The sequence below is a fragment of the Betta splendens genome, chromosome 5 (genome assembly GCF_900634795.4).
Source record: "Betta splendens chromosome 5, fBetSpl5.4, whole genome shotgun sequence".
Classification (NCBI taxonomy): domain Eukaryota; kingdom Metazoa; phylum Chordata; class Actinopteri; order Anabantiformes; family Osphronemidae; genus Betta; species Betta splendens.
Window position 1 is genome coordinate 1350619 of NC_040885.2, and position 20398 is coordinate 1371016.

Sequence of the window (20398 nt, forward strand, 5' to 3'; positions counted from 1 at the left end):
GGCAACCTGAAAGTGCTAGATAAGTAAATAAACCCACTTAATCACCATACTAAGCATGAAAAAAATTAAACCTAGGCTGTAAAGAACAAGCATGAGACCAAACAAACACCCAAGATAGTTAAGCATGAATAAACCTGAATCAACCAAACTCCTCCAAATACAACACAAGGCAGCAATAATCATAGGTTTAAACCAGGAAGTGACTGAGACAACAAGGCCTCTATGGAACAAATATCCTTGACATGGGCTTCAGAACAAAAATTGATACACTTTTCATGGATATATCATCAAGCTGAACAAGCACATTTCACTAAGCACAAACTTAAACAAACAATACTCCAGATATGTATTTGCCAGTAGTGGAACTTAATCTTGAAAACATAACCTGATTCTTGGTACTTGAACTACAAACCTAGCTTGGTCTTAGTCTTAGACATGATTCAACCACTATTATCCACTAAAACTGAATATAAATGTTGGCTTGTCAAAACCTTATGTAGTGTAGTGGACAATAAGTGGGATTTTAGTGTTAGATTATGATAATATGTGGTGGACGATATTTTCTTTTGTTGTGTTTTGTGCTTTTTCTGTCTTTTTTGTATCACGATAGAATCAGCCATCAACTTAGAAACAATGGTTTGAGAGTGGGCACCTTTATTTCTACTGGGATGGAACACATAGACTTACAGAATTTGGACAGGATAACCAGCAGCTTGGCATGAAAAGAGTAGCTGGAAGTCCGGAAGCATTATTACAGTCAGCAAAAGCAGATAATCAGGCAAAGTGGCTATGACTGCAAAGGTGTGTTTATATATAGCACCAAGGCAAAGGCACAGGTGAACATGGTTAAACAATAAAGCCTGTAATGGGTGAAAGAGAGGAAAAAATGAGAAATGGGTGTGGACAGAGCCAAGGGGTGTGGCTGGAGAGGGTGAGGGAGGAAGGACAGAGCCATGATTTAACTCAACAGGATGTAATACAGAGGTCTGACAAAGAGCTTATGAAAAGATGATTGATGTCTGCCTAACCATGTCATTGAAGCACACAGGGGGAAACGTGACGACGTGTGGGAGCTGCATCCTCAGCCAGTATGAACACCGCTCCAGACTGGATAAGCACATCTTTCCCTCAATACGTAATGATTTTATGGATTTGTTATGAGCCTAACAAATCATTACTTATTACTATTATTACACTTGTCAAGCAGATGACGTTGATGAAACAGGAACCCAATGAATTGATATCTCACACGAACTGATTATAATTAGATGTCCAATAGACAATAAACCTCTGTCTGTGCAACGTGACATGACCCGTATATATGAATTCTCCTCCGATTAGACGTATTCGGTGTGAAAGTCACACAAAGTTCATCTTCACGGCATTCGCAGCGATGCCATCGGTGATGCAACGCTTGCAACGCCGTCAACTGTGCAGGGGAGTAGTACGACCTCACGCTACTGCCAAACTTTCCCCACTGCTGACAAAGGGGAACACTTCACAGACATCCGCCGTGGGTTATGTGACAGCATAGTAAAAGAAATCAACAAAACTCCCCACATTAATTTCCTGCCTCGGAAATGGGAGAAAAAAAGTGTTTCAGAAATGGTACAAAGGCTTTTTGAAACGCATTTCAGATTTTGACAGACAACTATTAAGTATTAAAAGGCCTTCCAGGGTGCTCCTGACTACATAATGTACAGAAACCTACTGTGTAGCATAGTTCACAGTGAGCAATGGGATGCTTTAATGATTTATGAGTGTGTTTTTTTATTTTTAGAATTCAGGTTGAAGTAGCTGTCAGTGTATGAATAACAAACTGATGCAACTAGTAATCACAAAATTCTATTCTGATCTGTTAGTAAAACAAACATACTCAACGTCTTGTGAGAAGCATGTAGGAGAAAAAAAGATAATTTCACTCATGATCAGATTTTTTAATTTAGCTAAGGTATTAGCGATAGTATTATTAGAGATTAATTCTGTGCTCTGTTCCAATGGGCTTCACACATATCCCGGCAGCACAGCGCCGTAGCTCCTTCTGCCTCCACAGAGGCCGGGCAGCGGAACCCAAAAAGCAGCGAGAAATCAATAGGCAATTGGTTCACTTTATTCTAAAGAATATAAGACTGTGGTTCAGACGTAATGACAGAAGGATATGGGCTGTTCTCCATATTTAACACAGTGGGATGGGTCCCTGCAGCCATCTGTATCACTAACCTTTTGACTGCTGTTTCAGTATAGCATGACTGGCTGATAGGTGCACAGAGAGTGGCTCCACCATGATGGATGATGGTGTATGTCATTTGATTTTCACTTGAACCGGAACATCGGAATCTACTCTGCCTAATTAACCTCTCTGTCTGTTTCCACTTGGCAGACTTCAACTGCCATGTGGAGAAAAAACGCCCTGCGCAGGCTTATATCTCCAACATATCTGCACCAGGGTTCATGCTCTGTGTGGGCATCTGTCACATAAAAGTTCTTCATAAATGAGTTTAAGACCAGTGCACGGCAGGGAACCAACTCTCAGTCCCGCAAATATACTTATACAGCAGTTATTTGATTTTCTAATGGAGAAATGTAATTGCTCCTTATATCATGCTTCCTGCGATTGTTGTGGAAAGCAGCTTGGTGGTGAATGGTTGTAGGAAGGTGGTCAGGAAGGATACTGGGAATGTGGGGCAGAGGCTGTGACTCCACAAACTGGGATTTGTCACCTGTGTGGTTAATGCATCACAACTCTTTTGTTGAGCTAAATTTGCAATGCAATGCTGCATCTTGTCCTTCAAATGTCCTGCAACACAATAAACATATTGTAGCAGGGTGCCAGAGCTGCAGGTGTCTAAAGACTCTGAAACAACAAAGAGACTAAACTGTGAATTAAATTATACAGTAAGATGTTACTGCGTCATGAATACAAATGAAATATGTTGTATGTAGATGAACATTTGCTTTCAGTATATGTTCAGCATCAACAAGTTGTAACTTGAAAATATTCTGTAAACCTTATCAATGAATAGTATCTTCACATTGTCCAGCAGTAACCAAAAAATGTTTGACTGCTACTTGTACTTGTTCTCTTTGCATCTACATGGCACCACTGGACAGCTGTCAGAGGTAGCCATGAGCTTTTGGCCTCAACTAGACATTGCAGTAGGTGCAGGGTACAGATGTTGAGATGTTCAACTAAGCTTAACTCCGATTGCATCATTTGAGGCAATTCATGTTTTGCGATTCCAAGGTGGTGGAGTTTCTCCTTTAAAAAATAGCTACAGTGAGATAGGATGATCCTCTGTGTCTTCACTGTATATGTGGGTGTTTGTTTGTGCTCATGAGTGAATCTGTGTATGTCAGCATTAATATTTAAGTGTTTAACAAATATTCTTGGAAAGCTGATACGCTCTCCAGAGGCAATATAATTACTTTAATTACACACTGTACTGTTGCATTAAGCAAATTCATACTTGCTTAAACAAAAAAAATGCAAACACAGCTTTTACATGACTGCACTGCATTATTGTATGGAGCGGAGGTTTAATTAATAAAAGAAGCATCTTGAGGGAAGTTCTATTCAATAACGACAGCCCCACAAGTTCTATTTTGGGAAAAAAAAGGGAAGCAATAACGCATAAAACTGTTGTGTGAATAATTCAGAAGCAGAATGCATAAATAGTGGATTAGGCCTGATTTAATTACGTCTGTGTGAAAGCAGAGCCTGGCATTAAGCAAACAAACACAGACTACGGGAATGAAGCAGTTCAGCACCCAAGTGACAAGGCCCTGCAAAGGAGCCAACAGCAGGATTGTGTAAAGATCAAAAACAACAAGCTGCATTTAACGGCGACGAGACAAGACGACAGATCGTCTTTTCATTGTTGGGTCGAGGACTGGATGGGATTCTCATCCGACATCATTTTCATGGAAAAGATCATCGTATTGTTTACTTCACGACACCTTCCACTGTATTTTCATTTGCACGCATCAGGTGAAATTTATTTCCCTTTGATAGAAAACCAGTTTCTTGTGCTGCGGTCGGCTCATGATGTAGCGCCGTTTCCCCAAGAACGTCTATCATATTAAATCCATGCCTGCCATACTCAGACGTATGCATGTTTGCTGTATACAGGGGATGGAGAAAACAGTCAGCACATTGGCCCTTATTGATTTGCTGTAAGCAAACATTTGAAATGCCAAGTGAGTAACTGCATTACCATAGAAATAAGTCTGCATGCGGGAATATGGTCACAACATTAACATCTTCACGAACGCTCGTGTTTCTCGGACTAGAATTGATCAGATCGCGTTGTCCGGAGCCACTATTCCGACCCTGAGAAGACTGTAGTTCATTTGTGAGTGTCGGAGGCCTGAATGGGAGCAGATGTGGGCAAGCTGAGTGGGATGTGGGCAGAAATGTGAACTGATTGCAGCGTTATTCTCTGGGCAATAGAAACCAATATGAGGAGCCAACAGTCTACACGGGCTGAATGGCTGATTGAGTTCAGGTGGAAGAATGGGAGTTGGCAGCGGTGAAGGAAACACCTCTTTCATCCGCAGCCATCTACTTTCATTACAACATACCTTTGAAACCAGCAGCACGTAATCACGACAGAAACCCGACCACATGGAAAAGATTGCTACTATTCACTATTTATTCCAAACTTCCAGACATGTTCCCGTTTTGCACACAATGCAGCCAAAGATGTAAAAGTTTTACTCTACTTTGAATTATGCTAATGCTACTTCCTCCATTTTATTGTTGTCCTTGCATTCAGCTTTTCATTTTACATAGTGCAAGCGCTGCCGCCTTTTTTTGGGAACCAGGTTCTATTTGCAAATGCTAAAATTAATGAATTCCCCGTGTCAAGAGCCGTCAGCCACGTAGCCCTCTGCAGCGTCTTCTATCGGCATGGTAGTTAAACTGTGTATGGGTGTCATACATCTTACCCTATTTGAATTTGCACTGCCCTCTGTGTCTCCTTGCAGGTAGAGATATGAAATATTGACTGTTCTCATCTGGGCTGGCAGCCCCCACCTCGCATTAAAGCACCACCCCCAGCTCAGCCACTATCAAAGTGCTGGCGCAGCAAAGTGTGGAGAGGCAGGACTGGGGGAGCGAAAGGCAGATATATTGTTGGGAGGTGAGGGGGGGTGAGCAGCGGAAAGGGAAGGCGCAGATGAGAGAAATATATATAAATCAGCAAAGGGAGGAAACAGTCGCAAATTATGTGTAAACAAGTCATCAATAAATAAGTTAAACTTGCTAAAAGTAAGACAATAGGAACATATAGACTGAGACAGAAATGCCAAACAAGTTAAAAAGGAGGAAGAGAGAAATCCTGCAGTTTGAAAGTGAGGCGTTCTGGTGCCGGGGGTGTGACAAGACAGCTGATTGTGCAGTAAGTGGTAATTATACACCCCAGTCTGCAGACTGCTGCTGGGCGACAAATAGTCTTCTTGCTGTACACTTGCCTATCTCACCGTCTCTAAAGCACAGCAGGGAAACACCAGGGCTGAGGGCGCGGCTCTGTGACCATTCAGAAGAAGAAAACACACACACTCAGTCTGTCATTAAGATATTCTCAGTATAGTTAATGTAAGGGTAGGGACAAAGGCAGTTGTTCGCAGTGGAGCCAATTATCTGTGCGCAGGCTTTGTTTCCCACTGCAAATGGAAGCGGAGAGAGGCAGTGCTCCTGTGGCATCCCCGGCGATGATGACAGGACGTGAGTCATAAAAAAGGCACGAAAACATGAACCTGGACAGACCACGACAAGAAAGGGTGGTGTCGCTTAAACATCTACTAAGGAAAGCTGGGTGTGTGTATCAATGTCGAACATTTCTCTGCCATTAATTGTGTAATTTTTCAGCTTTTAGGTTGAAGCTGTCAGGAAGACAGCAGGTCTACTATGTACTGGATAAAAACAGAAGTTTGGCCCAAAATACATGAACTGCCAAAACTATTTTACTGAGCTTCTTGAAAGTACTGACATGGAATGAATAGTTTAATATAAACAATAATAATAATAACAATAATAGTACAACATCAACAACATAAATATTAACAGACAATCTCTTCAGCTTCCTTTAATAAATTTTCATATTTATAAAATATGTTGAAGGAAAGGAGCACTTTAAATAGCTCAACTCATATGCAGCATCTTTTCAAGGTGCTGCAAACCCAGGCAGCTGTTTTCAGTTATCACGGCTGATTACAAACTGGGTGAAGCCATGAAGCAAATTATAGTTTGTGAAGTGCCAGTATCGATAAAAGTCATCTAGGGTCACTGGAGCCAAACCCAGGCGTCATTCAGTGAAAGGCAGGACTCAACCTTATGCATCACTACAATGCACTAATGAAGTTGTGAAGTCTCCCAGTTAGTCATGTGTTACAGGACAGATTATTAGCAGAGAATACATACAGTGATGTAAAATATCACTGCTTGGTCCAATGCTTGGATTTGCTGTCCATAATCCTGCAGATTTAGTGAGTACATGAAGTGTGAGCACGAGGAAGTTGATTTGAGACGCAGTCTCACACCCGCTGTGTAACGGGATCAGGCTTTTTCCACAGTCGACACTTGAGAGACCAGATGATTAAGTAAAAGCCGTCCCAGCGAAGGAGTCTATAGAATAACAGGGAACAGACACCAGCTCGACTAAATACAACACAGCCCATGGTATTAATTACACCCGTGACGTTCTGCTTCTGTTTAAAAACACCAAGCAAAATGTTTAAAATGCTTTTAGTGTATAAAACACGAGAGACTTGTTAAAACATCATTTCAGCCCTGCTGGCCACAAAAACATGATGCCTTCTGGTGAATGTGATGTTTCATTAGGAACGTCATCTGCTTGTGTGACACTAATCGTACATGTGAGTGTGTGTGTGTGTGTGTGTGTGTGTGTGTGTGTGTGTGTGTGTGTGTGTGTGTGTGTGTGTGTGTGTGTGTGTCTAAGTTGGTAGCATCCCGCACTCTGCTCATTAATGCACGAGGGCGCAGGTGCAGCAGTGGGCAGGGCTGTCCGGAGTTGGGAAGACCAGTGCACGCGCTGGCACAGCCACGCAGATACAATAAGGAACTGGAAAGGTTTCCCTGCTCGGTGCATCCAGAGCTGGCCGTCTTCAGGTCCCGGCTGGTTTGACCCGCTGTCAGGTGTTTATAGAGACATCACTTCATTAGTGGTGGATGATGCTGGACACACATTAGGGCCCACCATCTGCTCCTTGCGCCTGGCCAAGGTTAAATATTCTCTTGGCGAGATCGGGAGGAAGGTTCTGTGTACAATGGTTCTGTGTAATGGATGAAGAGGGTCGAGTTGCAGAGACGCATCAGAGGAAAAAGGAGCAGTGCTCAATATGCGCTTTAATGGACTGGGAGTGAGTGAATCATATAGAAAGAAAATCAACACTGCTGCAACCACTGACTTGAATTGAGGAGCAAACATTATCACTGGGAGTGATTCTGTTCTTCATAAAAATGTGACACAAGAGAGGAAGTGCAACAAGTGCGTAATTAAACTGTTGCAAAATGATGATGTTTTTCGTGAGCGTGTGTATCGCTACGTGTTCCATAATTCATTGTGTAAAGGTTATTACTCAGCCAAGTAACCAGAGTGCATTAAAAGGATGACCTTAATTTATGTGTCATAGCTTTAATGCTGTTTAATACATCAACGTGTCACGGCATCTAAAAAGCTGTTTAGTCTCATTTCATGCAGATGTTACGGAATAAACAAAGCATTAGTTTCCAACAGGTAGCGCCCTGCTGGAAGCCAGTAATTGCCGCGGAGATTCTCCGCACGTCAAACGCTCACCCCAGACGCCGGGGGTCACCTCAGAGATGAAGGGATTGGCTAATTCAACTAATTACCCTGGAAGACACTGATGAGTCCTCCCATTAGCAGGGTCACGCTTCTTTCACCAGAGACCCAACGTAATGCAGGAATTGCAAATAACTTAGAAATGAAATTCTCCATGTCGTCTTCTGAGGCATTTCTTGTTTAGGACATTCCACTAAAATAATACTGGGAGTGAAATGTCAGATGGTTTGAGGTGATGTTATTTTATTTCTTGGAGTTGCTGAGATATGGACACATTATAAATGTCTGCTTTCAAAACAGATATATCTGAAAAGTGCTCTGGGGGAGAAAACGACATCTTTCTTGCTCTGAGGAGCTCAGTGCACCAGCACATCCATCTTGTTCATTGCCATGTGAATGGTCCTGCTAACAGCACACCTTTGTGCACACTGAGCCGTCAAGATACTTTCATCTTGCTCCGTGTGGACAGGATCACATATTCAAGGCCATTATGCTTTAGGGGCGAGGAAGATCAAACATCGAATTAAAGCTGATTTAGGGCCATTTAACCATCTCTCTCGGACACAATGGAGCCGACCGTTTTCTCTCTGTCTCTCTCGCTCGACCAAACCCCTGTTTCCGGGACCTCTGCTGTGATGCATTATAATGTCTGAATTTCAACTGTCATCGCAGCTCTCATTAGGAGGACTTCCATGGCAACAGTCTAATTGTGTTCAGTTAAACGTGCGCCTGTGTGTGTAGACAGACGGTGTGAGCGTGTGTGCTTCTGTGTAAGAACGAGGAGAAGTATGCAGAGGTAATCTGCTGATCTCCTGACCAATCTCAATTTACATGAAAACCAATTACAGCTCAGGCTGAGAGAAGTGTCTCGTTCCAGAGAGGGGAAAAAAAAAACAAAAGAGATGCAGAAAAACATATCACAGTGAAACGGCTCAATTGAAAGGATAAGTGCTGAGATGCTGCGCAGTGGATCATCTGAGGGTCTGTGTGCTTTGATAAGACAAATAGTTTCCTTTTAGGCGAACCATAACTTCTGCATATCAAGGCAGGCTCCTGCTGGGAGAAGCCTTGGTTTGAAGCTGGAGCTCATGGAAACGCCAGCTCGTAATGACTCCGCTGTAATAACGGTTCCTCATGCTTGCATAAGGAACCTGCTCTTTTAGTGTCTGCTGCAGTGAGGAATGCACAGATTTGCATATTTGATTAAAAGGAATAGTAAACAATCTGAGGTAGCATTCAGTTTGTTACCTTTTTTAGCCAAAACACTGTAATGCTTTTATCCTAGATTGTTATTCCATAATTTAATCTTGACCATCTTTACAGACACATACATTACGACTGTATCAGACAGCGCTAAAAAGTACTGTTGCTTGTGTCATGACATTCCCGTGGCAGGAAAGAAAGCGGGTTCACCGGGCAGAAGCAGTGGAGTTCAGGTCAGGGGAGCAGGAGGGAGGAAATGAGTGGAGACAGGCAGTGCTCTCTGCGGTGTGCTGGTGACACTGCTTGGCCACCTGTCAGGCCCAGTTTGCTGCCTGATGGGACGGGCAGGCCTCAGACGTGAAGATGAGGGCCGGGGGGGGTGGGGTGGGGTGGAGGCGTAAGAGACAGATGAACTGCTGCATTCAGATCTGTGTCAGGTCAAGAGGAATCTTGTTGCTGGGACTTCAAAGGACACATGACTTTCACACGAAGCACAACAGCTGGTGCCGGCGACAGCTCGCGATAGGTGAGCAGAGGAACTGGCATAATGAAGCTCACTGTGTTTCTTTCCGAATTGACAGTAAAGCATTCTTGTCGCACACTGTAATTAATTGCCAACAAATGCAGGAATGAGCTACTGTATGACTTTAAGCAGGTGATATTGACACAATTACAGCAATAAAAGTAATTATGTGGAGGGATTTAGGTTTTCCTTCAAAAGTAAAAGGTTTATTAAGTTGAATTGGCAGTTATGAACATTTACAGCAGCAGGTAAGGAATTTATATTAAGTCAGTTAACATTTCTTTATTCAGTGCCTCATTTCAAGCAAAGAATTGTGTTTAAGGAATACAAACCAAATAAGGAAAGAAACAGAATAAGTACTATTACTCCCTCATCTGCTAAATATTTTGACTTCTACTGTAACATACAGTTTAATCTTTTCAAATACACAGTTTTACAGGTTGTTATTATTTAAAGACATCCTCCACTAATTCACTGCTGTTGTAGCTGGAAACAAATGGTCTGAGAGCTTGTTCTGTACTTGCAGTTAGGTCAGAGGAAGTGTGTATTGTGTGGACATGGAGCTATTATACTGCAGCACACTAAGTCTAGTAGGTCTGTCAATGCAGTGAGATTCCTGAAGTATACCTATACCTTTGTGTGGGAGCGTCCTGGGGCACCGCTTTGTGTGCCCCCCCCCAATAAACCAGGTCCAGTACCTCAGTGTGACAAAAGAAAGAGGGTTTAGAAAGTCTTGTGACTGCAATCTGCCTTATGGTCGATGTTTTCATCTGCCTTGATGAAACCCATCCTCCTGTGGTAAGATGGTGTAAAATTCTAGGTTATATAGGTTATTCTACAGACGGTCAAGGAAGGAGGGCACACACATCATACAGTAGCAGTAACGTGAAGCAGAGAACATTACAACACACTATTGGAGTCCTTTAACACCACGGACCTGACAGCACCACGGGCTGAGAGGGCAGACAGTTTCTCCCCACGCATGCGTCAGCATCTCACACACACACACACACACACACACACACACACACACACACACACACACACACACACACACACACACACACACACACACACACACACACACACGCAGGCTTCCTGACCTCTCTGGTGTGAAATGGAGGGCTGGGGAGGCAACCGCTGGTGCAAAGTAAAGTGAGAGAGCTGTCAGAGGAATGCATCCAACACACACTTGACAGGATGGAAGTTCAGATGCCAGGCCTCATCATGCAGGCAGAGCACAAGGGGTGAACGTCTCAATCCGAGCGATTCAGCAGGCAGCGAACAAATCAAGGCACCCTCTCCGTGCAGTATGTTCACCATGTGAACTCCTAACGCTGTAAACACGGGCGTCTTGTCAGTGTTGATAGCAGAACATTCCAACATGCGGTATTATCACGTTTCCATTTTTCACTTTTAATGGGCCAGGAGAAAAGTCGCTTTTTTACACAAGAGATTACACAACATTATCGTCTAATAAATACTTGGCTGTGGGGTTTGTTTGTGCAAAAATGTTGACATACGGCAGTGAAAGATTGTTTAGTCATGATTAATGACACCCAGTCAGGTTGTTGTGCAGTTGCTTCTCCACCCAGGGGTGTCTATGGAAATCATTTTTATATCATGAAATTGATACCCACTCGCTTCTTATCCGTCTGGCTTTCTCTGTACTTCTAGCCTAATCAAGTATACAAGATGAATATGTGCCGGTCATGTGATTAGGTCTTGATCGTGTTTACGCTGTCTCTTTCTGCACTGCAAAATATTGCTAATCGGCAGTGAGTTATGGAAATAATAACCAAGCTTCCTTATAATAAGCTAATCAATTCAATCTACTGTCAATTGGCTCAGATTAATGCTCCGTCTTTGTTCCCCAGAGGGGGCCCATAATTGAAGGTTTGTGAGACTATTGACTTATGTAGAGTAAACATCTGTTCTTTAATATTCTTTGTTGAGTGCATCCATTAATTATAATTGTGCCCTATTAACAGTGTGAGTGCACATTCGGAAGTATATGCAGTATCTGGATTCAGTTTGTCGTCTGATGAATGAGGTGCCAGTTTTCTCCTTCACATCAATTGCAATTATATTTCATTTCTGACGGTCGCCTCTTCCCATCCGTGCTTTATAATATTGTTCTTTTCAGATTCTGCCGAAAAAACCCACCGAAGCATGTGAACTCTGATCTCCCAGCAAAAGAATAAATTTTATTACCAAAACAATCACACAAACCACCTTCAACATTTTCACAACAGATGCCCATTGTTAAGCCCAAAGGAAACCCTGGGTGTTGGATTTCCACTGAACACCCACACGCTTGGCCTTTTCTCTCCATGGAAATGCTGAAACACTGACCCCCTCAGAGAAACCTCTGTGGTTCTGTGGGTAAGGGCTGCCTAGAATTTGTAAGAGAGACAGGAGGGAGCGAGATTAGAGCGCCTTGCTTTCCTTCAGAGTAAAGCATCTCTCTCCAAGGAGTAGAAATCAGAGGATGGGGGTCAAGCAAGGATATTGAACAGGGCTTCAGACAAGTCTGAATTTCAGGATATCCATGCTGACATGAAACCACCAAATTAAATTTTGTGCAACTGAATGCCTCTTTTCTCTGCTCTAATACTCCCTTTCTTTGAGAGTAGGCAGCAAGGAAAAATCAATATCATGTGTATTGATATTAATGTTCAGCATTATGCATCTAAATGAAATCATAGCAGCAGATAGGACCATAAGGCCTTTATTAACAGCATGTGTTGAAATCAAATTACCTTCTTCTCCCATCCCTCAGGTTGTTTTCCAGCAGGTGAAACCAAACTGCTGCTGCATTGTACTGCTCACCTCCCTCACAACTGGTCTTTTCTGGAAAAGGCAAATGCTCCACTGAACCTGAAGTGGGAGTTAACAGATGGAAAAGCAAGAATCCTCATTGTCTTGCTCATTCGTGTCCTTTCGGGGGTTAGTGTGCGCAATAACAATCTGAGAATGCGATACTGTGGGCAGTGTGCGCATGGTTTACTTTAGGTCAGCCGAATGAAGCAACTAGCGATAATGCATGCTGCAAACAAAGCACTTTTCTGGTTAATTACTTTCTTTTTAAGCAGTAATACACAATGTGTATAAGTGCGGACTACTGTGTTAAACAACGCCTTAATTCATGCAACGGGTCCAGTGTGGATGATTTACGCAACAGCCACTTTAGTGTTAAGCACGTTTAAACGTAACAGGACCATCACAGTCAGTTGCTTTTTGGGTTGCGGTACGCTGGCACGAAACAAATTCTCTTTTGCATCACGAACTTCTTAGCAGCACTTACACAGCAAATGGGTGTCACTGATATGACAAAACATGCATCGCAAATGGAGCTTTTAGATTGCTGCTGCAGCTCTCAGCGAATTCCCACTAATGCACAAGCCAGACAGAACCTAAGAAGATGTATTTGGTTAAAAGGGGATAAAGGGATCCGAATTTCAACAAATGATAATCAAGCCAAATACTGTACTACATAGATAGACAGTTTTGAGTATTATATGTATAGTATAGTGTACACTTGCATATAGTGCCTCTGGAGTTCTTAGAGCATGATCATTTGTTTAATCTTTCCCTGATGGATTTTGGCAGATAGACTTTTAAGACACCTGCAATCGAAAGCTTTCCCATTTAGTAACCTTCCAGAGTGCATTCACAACCAAGCAGTGAAAACATGCTGGTAAACACAGCATTTAGAAAGAAATGATATGCATTTGACCCTCTGGGCATTCATTCATTGTCGTCCTTCCACATATGACAAAGCACAGAGGTCTATTAGATTTAATACCTGTATTTGTGAAACAGCTCAAATTGTTGAGGGCAAAGCAGGTAACAAAAAAAATCCAGAGCAAAGTCTGCAGACTTGAGTCTTCATGACATGATGATGTGTTTGTAAAACAATAAACTCGACAAGGGAAATGAACTGTGTATTTGCTCTAAACTGTATTTTCTAAAGAGGAAGGACATTTATTTATAATTCCACAAAATTATTATTATTTAAGGAGCAAAAGTGGCTCATGCTGTGATTGTTAGGCTGCATCCTTGAATCTTACATTGATGATGGATGAAGAGGCCTTTTAATTCTTCCTCAGATGGCAAAGTGCAGCAACGTACAATGGATTTGGTGTCAGGGCTAGCTGCATTTAAATATTGAGCAGCCTTCCATCATCTCTTTCCTGGTGCCAGCTCTTAAGATGAAAGGTAAAAGAGTGAAAAGGCCAGGCCTGGTCAAGCGATTTAAAAGTGCTGATATCTGCATCTCTTTGAAAATCAAATGCATTGCCTTTGTCATCAGCAGCTCCGTCTTTGATATTTTTTTCTATTTGCTGTCATGATACCCAGGCTCCTGGTGGGTTATGGTAAAAAGACGGCAATATTAACATTAACTGACTACAGTTTTAAGAGCAATAGCTCGCAGGTGAACAGCCCTTATACTATACATCAACCATCATTCTTGTATGAAAGCCCAATATGTTATATTTCTTGTTCTTCTCGTTAACCCAGTTTAAATTAAAGTGGTTCAATTCACTCACTCTCACTTCCTCTTGTATTTATTCCAACCAAATTTTTGCGCACCTCTAATACACTGGAGGTTTATTAAGCAGCAACATTGCTGTGGGCTGTTGTCAGAATTTAAACAAGTCAGATTCGACTCAGGGAGCAGATTTTAAAAGCACTTTTTGTTCTTTTGTTTTGCTCTCAGAAAATGAGTGACAATCTACATGATGACCACAAATACTGGCAGGGCTATTTTGTGTGGAAATTCAACTTGAGGGGAAGTGATGTGGGTTTTTAAGTATTTTAACCAAGGATTTCCGCTACTGAATAATTGTATTAGTGTTGCTTGCAGCATTAGTGTAGACAAGTATCCAGACTTCGGCCTTTCAAAGGGGCTACTTCTTAATCACATGGCTTGTCAACAATCCAAAGCTGCCATCTGAGACCTGGGTACAATGACTTCTTTAATGATGACATCCGCATGGGGATGTAGTGGCTAACTGGGAAAAGCAATGAGACTCCCTGCCAGGACACTGGTCCAGGGGAGGCCTTACTAAGTACCAGGCCAGAATCTATAACAAGTAATGTTACTGGAAAGTCACTTGTGGCTTCTCATAGAAGAGAGAGCAGTGCATTATGTGTGGAAACGTGCCTTTGTTTGTGTGTGAATGTGTGAGCTGTGTGTGTATTAGCAGGTGTGAATGCTGCTTGCATAAGTGTATTTTGAGTGAAGACTGGTTAATTGGTGCCTAAGGTGACACTGGAGACATGTCAGAGCGCTGAATCCTCACTAGAAAAGACAGGACAGCAGCTATTTTGAGCCATCAAACTGGACACGAGATGATGGACCATGCTACTGGAACTAATCACAAACCAAAAAAGACATTTCCCAGCGTGGGCTGGTTCTCACTGGGCCCGGGTCGTCTCTAGTGGTATATATGGATGCCCGCCATCAAAACAGCCATTCCATCCAAGCTCAAGATATGGCAGCTCACTCCCCATGGCATGATCTGCATAGACTGTGTCGAACAGCCCACACTTGAGACAACACAGTCACAACCTCCAGTAAGTGCTTTTCACCTGTCAAACGCTTTAGAGAAGTTAATAATCAGGTTTCAAGCGAGTTCAAGTGAAGTGTGTTTTAATGTGGTTTCACAGAATCATCCATTAGACCCTAATAGAAATAGATTGACTGAATTCTTTATTCATTTATAAAATGAACACATTTGCATTGATGGAGCTTCAAGACCTTGAAATTGATAAGACTGCATCTAAGAATCATTAAGTAAGTTTCATTTGAGAACATGTGTGGGCACTGGAATTTAGTGGTGGAAAAGCTCAGCGCTTAATGTTTTAATTGAATCTCTGTGTTTATTATATTTTAAAGCTGTAAACATGATGCATTAGCCTGTAATGTAGACCTCTTCTCAACACAGGCAAAATGGTATTTAGTTTTGTCTTTACTACATCTGACAACTTTTCACTTTTTCTTATATAAAACATACTATATAAAAGTATTGCACAGGCACAAATCTTTTTTTTTTACATTAGCTGTGACGATATCAATCGATACCCCGACAAAAATCTTGATACTTTGGTTGAATTTTTAGTCTTGTATGCACTGCTGCCGTTTTGTCTAAGATGCGACCTAACTATCTTGTCTGTCTGCATCACTAAGTAAGTGCCCCATCTGTAAGTAGCATGCCTTTGCTTTTGTGCCAGAGCGAAGCTGACACACACACAACACCCCTCTCCCTCTTGCTTTGACTCACGTGACTCAGCGACTGGGGCCAGCAATAGAGATGGGAAGTTCCATTCTTTTAACTGACACGGATCTTTAACCCAGTAACAGTAAAGTAGTAAAGTGAACGAATCATTTCAAGTAATTTGTTCCTTTCGTTCACAGCAGGTGGCGCTGTGGGCGTTGTAATAATGGTCGCGGTTCTCAAACACTATACACTGAAGACAACGCTTTAGTGGACAAATTATAATCACAAAATGCCACAAGCAATTCAAAACATGTGAAAACCTAGCATTACGCACCACATTAACGTGACTTATGTCCCACATCTTCGCTGCCATTGTTGTTTAACAGCGCAACAGTCACTTGGCAGCGGTCACATGATAAATAAACAAATGACCGAAGGATCCGTAAAGATCCGTATGGACGAATCAAGAACGGACTGGAGTGCTTGCTGCTCGCTACAGAGCATGTCTGTCTGCTGTCACGTGACAAATGAACCAAAGAACGATCTATAAGAACGAATCCCAAAAGAACTGTAGTACTTGGTGCTCGCCACAGAGCCTGAGCTGTGAACAATGAATGAGAACGATGAACTTAACCGTGGAGCCCAAGTTGCCTTTTACGTGACGGCTGGTAGTGAACAAGTGAAAATAAAACTTTTTTTGACAATTAGTGAGACTTTTAAAGCAAAAAGTTCCCTAAAATATTTACCCAGTGGATGTATCTAAAAAAAATAAAACATTATTATTATTATTATTATAAACTGTCACGTGACAAAAGAACGAACGAACAATCCCTAAGGATCCGTTGGAACAAATCAGGAACGAACTGGAGCGCTTTCTGCTCTGCGGAGCCTGCGTGGCCTGGCTGTCACGTGACAAGGTGGATGTGAATCAGCAATGCTGTATTGCACAGCACCAAAAGATTCAGCCAATACATTTACACAACAGAGGGCAAGCAGCTTGTAACATTATGGTAATCTTTAATTCATCTAAATCTACAAGTAAAAGAGAACATAATCTGTATTCCTAGTGGGAAAGAAATAAAATACTGCCAACATAACTACCACTCTGACTCTATTTTATAAAGAATAAAGTAACTCTGCATTGTCTCCCAGAGGAATTGAAACCCATATAAAATGTTCTGTTACCACTCTGGCTACCAACAATGATCTGAGCTTTCTCTTTTCCCTCGTGCAGCCTGGAGTTGCTACAATAACTCTGGTCTTATGGCAGAAGCTGGGACAGCTGCGAGCCTCGGTGCACACCCTTCTTATTCACCATTTGTTTTTCCTGGCAGAGATGTATTCAGTGCACGCCACACTCCAACAGAATGAAGAGAGAATCGATACGCCGCTGGCTCGGCGTGAAGGATTTAGCTCCAATTAGATTCAATTTCCAGGTGTCATGTTTGAGATTATTTTATTTTGAGAAAGTTGAAATAGAGATTTTAAAAGGCAGAAATGTTAAATGAAGGAGCTCAGAGAACTTGGGTAGTGGTTTTAAGTTGAAAGAGAGATTTCTTCCTCTGGGGCTACTTTAAACAGTAGCCCCTGTTCTGTGTTTTCTATTAAGGTGTAATGGTGTTAGGAAGGAACGGTCATGTGTGTGTGTGAGTGTTTTTGCTATGACTACCCGCGCTGACAGCTGATGATTTCATGTCTACTGTATGCCCACCATTCTTGCTTCACATCACCACAGTTACTATCGCCTTTACTTTATCCAGACACCTCCTTCACTTGCTCTCCCTTGTGCAGAAATGGCTAATTTCCTTTCTATTTTTCCTGGATGAACACTCCAATTCGCTGTATGGATGGATACCATTACAGATCAGACAGCGCGCAAGGGAATGTGTCATCCTGGATCGTGAGCCCAGAGAGTCACAGGTGGACACGTGACAAGTCATTAAGTCTCAGCTCTGTCCCCATGTAGGAGGGACTGCCCTGGGTCAAATGGAGACAGTGACTGTAGAAGTGCAACGGAGACAGACAGCGATCATAACAGGCCTAATGGCCAGGACTAATGATGCAATGGGCTCCAATTACAGGCCTTTCTGACAGCTGCTCACCAGCACTCCAGCTTCACCTGCACCCAGCAACCGATGGCGGCCAGTTGAGGACATTGTTAGCTTTCGTAAGGTTTCCTCCCTGGACTCCCTGCAGGAAGCAACGGTCCACTGCACACAATTTAGGAGCCTTGCTGTGCATGGAGTTTCAAAACAGGACAGGCTTTATTAGTTATCTGCATTGACCAAATCTGAGCCAATATTTGATCATGTGACTCGTTAATCCATTTTGGAAATTAGTTTGTTTTGCTATCTTTCATTCTCACAGAGCTCATCACATGCACATCATTATTAGTTTATCAATGTTAGTATATCTGAGAAGAGCAGCATTTGAAGCATCCTGCTAAGAGCAACAATACAACATATTGTTTTCACAGAATTCTAACCAAAATATTAATTATGGTAGTGATACACTCTGCAGCTCAAATTCATACGCAAGCAGTGCATTAAATAAAGAATAGATCCCCAGCATTATGCACACACATTGTTCTTTGACGAGGGCAACTTGTCCTGCTAGTGAATTACTCCCTGATGCTTAAAGAATATTCATTCACTTACTGGCAGAGCAACCTGTCTGCCTCCTGCCCTCTAAATGGCTGCGGATCATTATCAGTGATAGAAAGGTTTTTTTCCCTCTCTGTTCGCTGGCAAGAGCTTTGTTTACTGTATGTGTTTAACTAAATGACCTAGCTCAGCACTTGTGCTGATGGATTAAAGCTTGTTACGACGGCTAAAGCATTTTGGGCTATTGGTGAGGCCCATCCCTCTATGGCACATAAATCACTTTGGTGAGAGGAAGAAACAACTGTTTGGAACTTGGGGGATCTGTTTTGTGATGGTAATTGTACAGTATGCAGCCAAGTAATTGTTGAGATTGACATACACAACACTAAAACTGTTACGAACTCGACGGTTCTGAACCGGCGGGGCTTGACGGAACCCTGGAGCAGGAGAGGAGATTCGGTGGAGACAGAACAACAACAGCACCCGCTCCGAGCGGGGAAGCTACGTCTCTCACAGAGCCAGGGTTTTGGCACTACGGCCAACGTGCATCCAGCACACAGCTGCAAAACCATCACGCTAATAAAACCCTCAGTAACCCTTCACGCTCACCTGGCCGCAACCGGTTGACCAGGTCGCAGGGAAACAAGAGGGAGACCCCAACTGCATGACCCAAACACAGTTTTACAATTAACAATAAATGGTTTATTCAACACAAACATAAGCTCAATGCATTGCAGGATAAAATACTACTAACGACTCTAGAACGCATACACTATGAACAAAAATGATTAACATGAAACACAAGACATAAACTCAATACAACTAAGATCTATTCTACAACACTGTCTAACAGGCTAACTAAACACGCACTGTACCACGGGCAAGATCCTAAACATGAAACATTAAACACAAGACACTCACAAACCTTCCAGGAGACAGAACACCAAATGAACAAAAAGAACTCCACTTCTTTAACTCCCCTCTTTAACGGTAACATAGGTGTAGCTTTCAAGCTACAACCGCGAATACACTAACCGTGTGTGGAAACCAATACATGCCTTAAATACTTAAACAGGTGGATCAACTAATTACACAGGAAATGAACTCAGAAAAAGGCCCACAACAAAACCCCAGGAGTGCCTCTAGCGGCGCGGAGGCTGATTGTCACAAAAACTAAGCAAGAATAGTTCTACCATTCTTCTGAATGGATGGACCTAATACTAGCCAAGTTTCAAACCAAATCTGTTTCCTGTTACGTCTGGTATTGTCTGACTGCAACCTCACACTAACGCAGGCCACAAGAGAAAATATAATCATGTACACATGCCCATCCACAAATGGTACAATACATACTGTACCCAGCTGTTTACTGTACATAAGATTACTTATTACACAATTAATGCATTTCTATTCCATTTTCAAAAGCCAGAATCTGCATTACTCTGCACATACTGTAACAGGTAAATGTATGGCCACTGTTGTGGCTATTTATTTATTTATATATGCTAACATATATGTATATAACTAATAAAGGTAACTCAGAAAGTCAATCTTGTCACCAAACTGTGAACACGCACATCTCTACCGACATGTAGAGAAAATTGCCGCGTACCCACTGTGACACCAACTGCTATCATACAGTCCAACCTCGTCAGAGTCTCTGAACCTGACTGCCGGCCACCCCGTCACATTGTTAGGATATGCCATTTGTTTGGTTTATATAACAAACATCAACTAATGACCACACATAGTCTTTTGATTACATACAGCACACATTTTATTTTGGCAGTTTAATATCTAACTTGAGTACAGGTGTTTTGGTTAACATTCTGTCTTTAGGAGATTAATGTGTATTACTTTACTTTTACCTTTCTTTGTGTTCTGGTGAGTCCTCCTAAGCAGGGTTTAAATACCACAACCAGGAAGTGGAGGAGGCCAACTGAGCATGCCTAGGAGAGGGAGTTTGCCACTTATGATGTCATTTCAGGCTTATGTTGGGGATTTGTTAAATAGTTGTTC